At 46.3% G+C, this 7,656-nt stretch overlaps 1 long non-coding RNA gene across 1 annotated transcript; it reads left to right on the forward strand.

Annotated features, from left to right (window-relative positions):
• The first annotated feature begins 3,704 nt into the window (after nt 1–3,704).
• Nucleotides 3,705–7,255, forward strand: LOC121857921. Its single transcript, XR_006087294.1, has 4 exons — nt 3,705–3,794; nt 5,595–5,668; nt 6,033–6,136; nt 7,069–7,255. It is a non-coding gene; the product is annotated as an uncharacterized LOC121857921 (long non-coding RNA).
• The last annotated feature ends 401 nt before the right edge of the window (nt 7,256–7,656 follow it).

Consider the following 7,656-nt stretch of genomic DNA (forward strand, 5'->3'; position numbering starts at 1 on the left):
CAGAATACAGACACTACAGACATACAGACACCACATAGACACTACGTGTTGCAGGCAGACATACAGACACCAGACATAACAGACATACAGACACCAGACATACAGACACTACAGAACAGCACTAAGACATACAGACACTACAGACACAGACACTACATACAGACACTACAGACATACAGACACTACAGACACACAGACACTACAGACATACAGACACTACAGACATACAGACATACACACTACAGACATGACACTGACATACAGACACACAGACACTACAGACATACAGACATACAGACACACAGACATCCACCAGACATACAGACACTACAGACACAGACACTACAGACATACAGACACACAGACAAGACACTACAGACACTACAGACACTACAGACATACAGACACTACAGACATACAGACACACAGACATATCAGCAAGGCTCTAGACTTCCTCATCTGTCGGGTGATGTAATATTAAAAATAATAATCTACTCTTAAATTTACATAGTCAAATAAACAGCAGAGTGACACCATTATAATATTTAATTCATATACTGAAACTCAATATGGAGGGAGGGGAGGGGGAGGGGAGGGGAGGGAGGGGAGAGGGGAGGAGGAGGGGCGATTAGTATCATTTGCATGTACATTTAATTAAACTGGTCTCCATGTTTTTTTTTGATTCTGTGACCGCTAGGGAAGGGTGGAGGGGAGGGAGGGGAGGGAGGGAGGGAGGAGGGAGGGAGGGAGGAGAGGGAGGGGGAAGGGGTGTGGAGGAAGGTGATTTTGTGGGTGTTGAGGAAGGAATGGGTGGAGGGAAGGGAATGGGTGGTTGGGAGGAGATGGGGGAGGGAGGAGGGAGAGGGGAGGGAGGGAGAGGGAGGAGGGACCAGTTCAGTCGAGTGTGTAAGTTAGGTGAGTTAGTTCAGGTCAGTCCATTCAGGTCAGTCAGTCCAGGCAGTCTATTACATGTCGATTGAAGTTGATCAGTCAATTACGCCAGTCAACAGTCAATTCAGTCAACTAAGCGAATTCAACCAGGCGATTCGATCAGTCAACAGGTAATTCAGTCAACTAAATCAAAACATCCACCTCAGTCAGTTCAGTCAAGTCAGCTCTTGCAAAAAACTACATCACGTGTAAATCGAAAGGTTCAGTAATTAAACGAAAAAAAAGTATCAAACATGTGTGTGTGTGTGTGTGTGTGTGTGTGTGTGTGTGTGTGTGTGTGTGTGTGTGTGTGTGTGTGTGTGTGTGTGTGTGTGTGTGTCCAACCTCATCCAAGCTTGTATATACACCATGTCAGAATAAGAGCACATTTTTTTTTTTTTTTTTTTTTTACTTTTTCGTGTGCATGTGTCGTCAGTACATCACCCCCCACACACACACACACACACACACACACACTGAACTCAAAACATCACACCTTGTTGCCTGGGCCGAAGTGACTGCCTTAAGGTTGGTGGTCGCTAGTATGCTGCCACTAAATCATTTCTAAATGCCACGGTGTTCGTTGAGACGACTCCCCCAAAACACTGTCTGTCTCTGTTCAGTAGTGTGTGGTGTGTGTGTGTGTGTGTGTGTGAGAGAGAGAGAGAGAGAGAGAGAGAGAGTTAAGTTAGATTAGGAAGGTTGGGTTATACCTGTAACTGGACATTAACTTTAACGTCGCATTTAACACTCCCATTATGCCTTTATTATGTTTTATTTTCGTAAATACTAATCATAGCGACAATAACAATAACAATCAGACGCTATGTGTAAACGTCCACGGAAGTCGAGCTCGCGATATACTTACGAACGCCATTCTTCTCATTAACAGTATCACAGTACACGTGCAGTACAGTACACAGTAAGCTGTTAGAACACGGTGGTTCATGGTCTGGTGTGTTGAGTAGTGTGCACAAAATGTAAACCTATCAGCAGCTACTTGTGTTTAACCTAAGTAATGACACGGTGAGGCGAACATTATGTAATTTCCAAAGACTTACGTATTGAAAGACGCAATTATAGGAATTATATACCATAAAGTATGCTAATGAACGCCTGCAGATAATTGCACTTGATTATATGTGTCAGGTAATTTACGTCGTGTGTTGCAGACTAAACCACCTGCTGTTTGGTCTGCGGCCGCTGGGATTCCATCTCGTCAACCTGCTCCTTCACTCGTGTGTCTGCTTACTACTCACGCGGTTGTTACTACGTCTTCTGCGTCTCCCACAGGGCACCGTCCTCTCTGCTGGACTCATCTTCGCTACCCATCCCGTCCACACAGAGGCTGTAAGTACCACCACAGTCCCATTCTCGGTACACTGTGACTCCTGACACATAACTGCACGATAGTCAAAGTTAGCAACAGTTAAAGCTCTTCATTATAACTTTACCACAGAGTCAAGTTAGATCCATACAATGTACAATCCTCATGACTACTGATGTAAGAATGAACCTGACCGCTTAACTGACAATAATAAAACGAACATCAAAACTACACGAAGACACAACCTTAACTTAGCATAGCATAAAATTGAGGAAGATTATGATTTTGACTCCTAAGTGGTGTCCGGTAAAGAGAGTGTCCGGTAAAGAGAGTGTCCGGTAAAGAGAGAGTCTAGGTATGAGTCTACGTTACGTCATTTTTGTTTTAGGTTCACGTAAAATAATTAGGGAGTCTTTACTTCTTCACTAACGAGGAATATTTATCATAAGAGCCTTTATTCATAGGTATAATGAGAGGAGCTTGTGAGATCCACGTAGAGTTGTACTGGTGTTGAGGTACCGGTGTAGTGGTGTACAGGTACCGGTGTACTGGTGTAAAATTACAGATAACGGTATACTAGTGTAGACGTACCGATGTAGTGGTGTACAGATAACGGTATACTAGTGTAGACGTACCGATGTAGTGGTGTACAGGTACCGGTGTACTGGTAGAGACTTACCGGGATGACTGACGCATGTTTACTTCACACAGGTAACCGGGCTAGTGGGTCGAGCCGATGTCTTAGCTTCTATCAGCTTTCTGGCGGCCCTTCTCACCTATCACAGGTAAGACCGCTAATTATCTACCTGCCTGATCCTCTTAACCTTTCTCCCTGTTGGCGGTCATTTCCTCAGCCTCTCTGATCCCTCTTGGCAGGGTGGCGAACTCTACTCCGGCTCAGTATTGTGGGTCCGAAGCAACACTCGCTCATTCCAACAGCATCCCAGCTATGGACCTCAATATCAGCCCTTAAATACCTCAAATATCCCCTTAAACCCCTGATACAACCCCTTAAACCCCTGATACAACCCCTTAACACCTTGCCGCCTCGTCAGGTTTTAACTGTTTAATTCCATGTTTTTTTTCCTCCCGTTTCCAGGGCGATAGAAGGAGAAGCCGAGGATTCTAGCGACGCAGAGATGACCGATGACGAAGGAGGAGGAGGAGGAGGAGGAGGAGGATGGGAAGGAAGAAGAGAAGTCCCGGTATTTGTAGAAGGAGGAGTAGGAGGAGGTAGTGGTGCTGGCGTCGGAGGATACCTTTGTGATACCAGCAGAAGAGGAATTCCTGCTGGGATGGCACAAGACGCTCTAGGAGGAAGAGGTAGAGGTGAAGGGAGGAGGAGGAGGAGGAGGAGGTGGTACAGACGGAGGAGGAAGAGGCAGAGGTGAAGGAGGAGGAGGAGGAGGAGGAGGGAGGTGGTGGGTGAGACGGAGGGAGGGGCTGGGGTGGGGACGCTGTGTAAGGAACATGCTCTTACCTCCCTGCTGGTGTGTGCCGCCTGGGACGTTATACTGCACAGAAAACACGTGAGAAGGTGAGTGTCTGTCTCTCTGTCTCTCTCTCAATGTGTCTATCAGTCATATTCTTTATGTCTTCTCTGTGTGTCTGTTTCTATCAATCTAGTTATTCATTTACTCTCTCTCTCTCTCAAGGCTAATACACTGTCCACAAACCCCAAAATCAAATAAATGTTTCTTTCAACATATAAAATGATTTAAGAAGGACGGACAACCCTACCGAGACAACAGGAGCCACAGTGTTCATTCTGAGAGCCATCGATCACCCCGAGTACAGATACTTTTTTTAATTACTTTATAATTAATCTGACGAAAAAAATCCATATATTATACTGAAATAAATACATAATCCTGACATTTATACAATACAGTAAAAAAAACTACATAAAATACATCACTTAAAAAAAAAAACTTTATATCGCATTAAAAAAAAACGTATTTTATCTTCATATTAAATTAAACTTACATATATATAGTAAATCAAAAGAAACACATATGTACAGTCACCCACAGAAGACCTATTACCTCTCATCCTGGACCACGAAGGAGCAGTCACTGATACCTTATACCTCAAACACTGATACCATGTGTACTGTACTTACCTTATACTGAACTGAAGTCTAAACCTGTAAAAATAGAAAACCAGAATTAGAAATAAGTATTAATTAAACACATTAAATGAACTATTATTATTATTATTATTATTATTATTATTATTATTATTATAAATAAATAAATAAATAAATAAATACATTTTTAGGGAGGTGCAGTCTACCCCTCACAGCCCCCACCCCACCTCACCCCTTCGTCACCCCCACCCGCCCCACAACACCTCACCCCCTCCGCCACCCCACCCCACCCCACCCACCCCACCCACCCCACCCCCCTCCTCCACCCCACCCCACCCCTCCCCACCCACCCACCCACCCCCCACCCCACCCCACCCCACCTCCCCTCCCCACCCCACCCCCACCCCCACCCCACCCCACCCCACACCCCACCCCCACCCCCACCCACCCCTCGCCACCCCACCCCACCCCCTCTCACCCCACACCCCACCCCCCACCCCACCCACACCCCCCCACCCCCTCACCCACCCCACCCCACCCCACCCCCACCCCCCCCCTCGCCACCCCACCCAACCCCACCCTTTATCCTCCTAATCCTATCATCCCACAGACCGACAAACAGACATGCATCCTCAGTGAGCGGGATTTTCTTCGTATTTTTGGTTTAATTCTGTGGCATTTTGTTTACGATTTTGGTGGTTAGGTTAGGTTTACGTTAGGTTAGGTTTGGTTTAGGTTAGGTTGGGTTTGGTTTAGGTTAGGTTAGGTTAGGTTAGGTTAGGTTGGGTTTACGTTGGGTTAGGTTTGGTTTTAGGTTAGGTTAGGTTTGGTTTAGGTTGGGTTGGGTTGGAGTTGGGTTTAGGTTGGGTTATAGGTTAGGTTAGGTTAGGTTAAGGTTAGGGTAGGTTTACGTTAGGTTAGGTTAGGTTAGGTTAGGTTAGGTTGATTGGGTTAGGGTTAGGTTAGGTTGGGTTAGGTTAAGGATTGGGTTAGGTTTGGTGGGTTAGGTTAGGTTAGGTTAGGTTGGGTTAGGTTGGTTAGGTTAGGTTAGGTTAAATCACACTCCATCAACTCACTGCCGCTATACCCTCACTTCTTTCTCTCTGGGTAAAAATAGAGCCCTTTACTCTCTCTCTCTCTCTCTCTCTCTCTCTCTCTCTCTCTCTCTCTCTCTCTCACTCCAATTTCTCCCACAGCTAAAAATAAAGCTAACTTTATTTTCTCTCTCTCTTTCTCTCGCCCTCCCAGGTTACTGACCAAGCAGCCGCCAGACACAAAGTGCTTGAGGTCCTTTCCGGAGACTCTTCTGGTTAGCTGTAATGGTGAGTAATGCTCTCTGTCTGTCTGTCTGTCTGTCTGTCTGTCTGTCTGTCTGTCTGTCTGTCTGTCCTGTCTGTCTATCTTCTCCTATGTCTGGCGATCTATAATCCCCCCCCTCTCTCTCTCTCCATCCTTCTCCCTTCTTCCTTCTCCACCACCACCTCTCTCTCTCTCTCTCTCTCTCTCTCTCCATCCTTCTCCCTATCTTCCTTCCTCCACCACCACCTCTCTCTCTCTCTCTCTCTCTTCCTCCATCCTTCTCCTATCTTCCTTCCTCCACCACCACCTCTCTCTCCCCCACCCCCCACCCCCCCCACCCCCCACCCCCAATAACTAACAGTGTCTCTAGGCAGGTCATCTACACAGGGCTCGGTCATACTGATGGTTCGTCTGTGGGTACTGAGAGGGTCGCCTCCTATGTTCAGTGACCAGGACAACCCAGCCTCCTTCTGCCCCTCACTACTGACGAGGTAAGGACCAATCACTGGGGTCTCTCTCTCTCTCTCTCTCTCTCTCTCTCTCTCTCTCTCTCTCCAAGATAAATCCCCTAATCAGGCCAACTCCGCCTCTCTCCTCTCACTGTTGACGACTTAAATCAATTGGGCGTCTCTCTCTCTCTCTCTCTCTCTCTCTCTTGCTATCTATCTTGCCATCTATCTATCTATCTATCTATCTATCTATCTACTGTATATCTTTACTGTAACATTTCAATAAACACCAGATATTTCACGTCTCTCCTATATGAAGTTTCAAGAAAGCTCAAACAGTTTAAGTCTCTATTACATAAAGTTTCAGTAAAGAACCTGTATTTTATGTACCTCCATTACAAAAAAAATTCAAGTTAGACTGTTGTATTTTATTGTACTGTACTTCCATTACATAAAATCTAAATAGACTATTGTATTTCATGTTCGTATCTTTCATTACATAAGGTTAAACAAAATACAAAGGTTCCTGTATTTCATGTAACTTCTGTAAGGTAAAAAAAATAAATTAATAAATCAAAATAAATTAGCGTCATCTTTCCATTGGGGTTTCACCATTCCCGCCCCTTCCACCATTCCCGGCCTTCCACCATTCCCGACCCTTCCACCATTCCGCCCCTTCCACCATTCCGCCCCTTCCAGCATTTCCGCCCTTCCACCATTCCCACTTCCCTTCTCCTGCAGGAGACCTTGTAAGTTTGGGGTGTAATATCCTCCCTAGAGTTCTTGTTTCTCTCTCTCTCTCTCTCTCTCTCTCTCTCTCACCTGACTCTCCTGACTCTCTCTCTCCTCTCACACACATACCCTCACCAAAACTCTCTCTACCACAAACTTTCTTACTCTTACTCTCTCTCTCTCTTACTCTCTCTCACACACACTCACTCTCCCCCTCTCTCCTCTCTCCCCTCCCTCCACAGAGCACTGACGTTCTCATACCTGCCCTCGTTCAACGCCTGGCTGCTGTTGTGTCCATGGAGTTGTCCCATGACTGGCAAATGGGCTCTATCCCCTCCTTCCTTACCTCCTTGGGCGACCCCAGGAACACTGCCTCCCTCCTCCTCTACACCTCCCTAGCCCTGATCCTGAGAGCTGGTTGTCTGAGCAAGGTGAGGATTACGTTCTTTAAATCTTCTTGTGTGTGTGTGTGTTAATGAACGTATGGTATAAAGTTGTTCTGTGTTATATTAAGTTATATATTTGTTATTATTATCGTTTCGGGTCGGGTCGGGTCGGGTCAGGTCGGTCAGGTCAGGTCGAATCGGGTCAGGTTGGGTTAGGTCGGGTCAGGTTGGGTTGGGTTGGGTTGGGTTGGGTTAGGTCGGGTCAGGTCGGGTCAGGTCAGGTCAGGTCAGGTAGGGTTGATTGGTTAGGTTGGGTTGGGTCAGGTCAGGTCAGGTCGGTCAGGTCAGGTCAGGTCAGGTCAGATCAGGTCAGGTCAGGTTGGGTTAGGTTAGGTTGGGTTGGGTCAGGTCAGGTCAGGTCCAGGTCAGGTCGGGTCGTAGGTC

This window comes from Homarus americanus, unplaced genomic scaffold (genome assembly GCF_018991925.1).
Source record: "Homarus americanus isolate GMGI-L3 unplaced genomic scaffold, GMGI_Hamer_2.0 scaffold20242, whole genome shotgun sequence".
NCBI lineage: Eukaryota > Metazoa > Arthropoda > Malacostraca > Decapoda > Nephropidae > Homarus > Homarus americanus.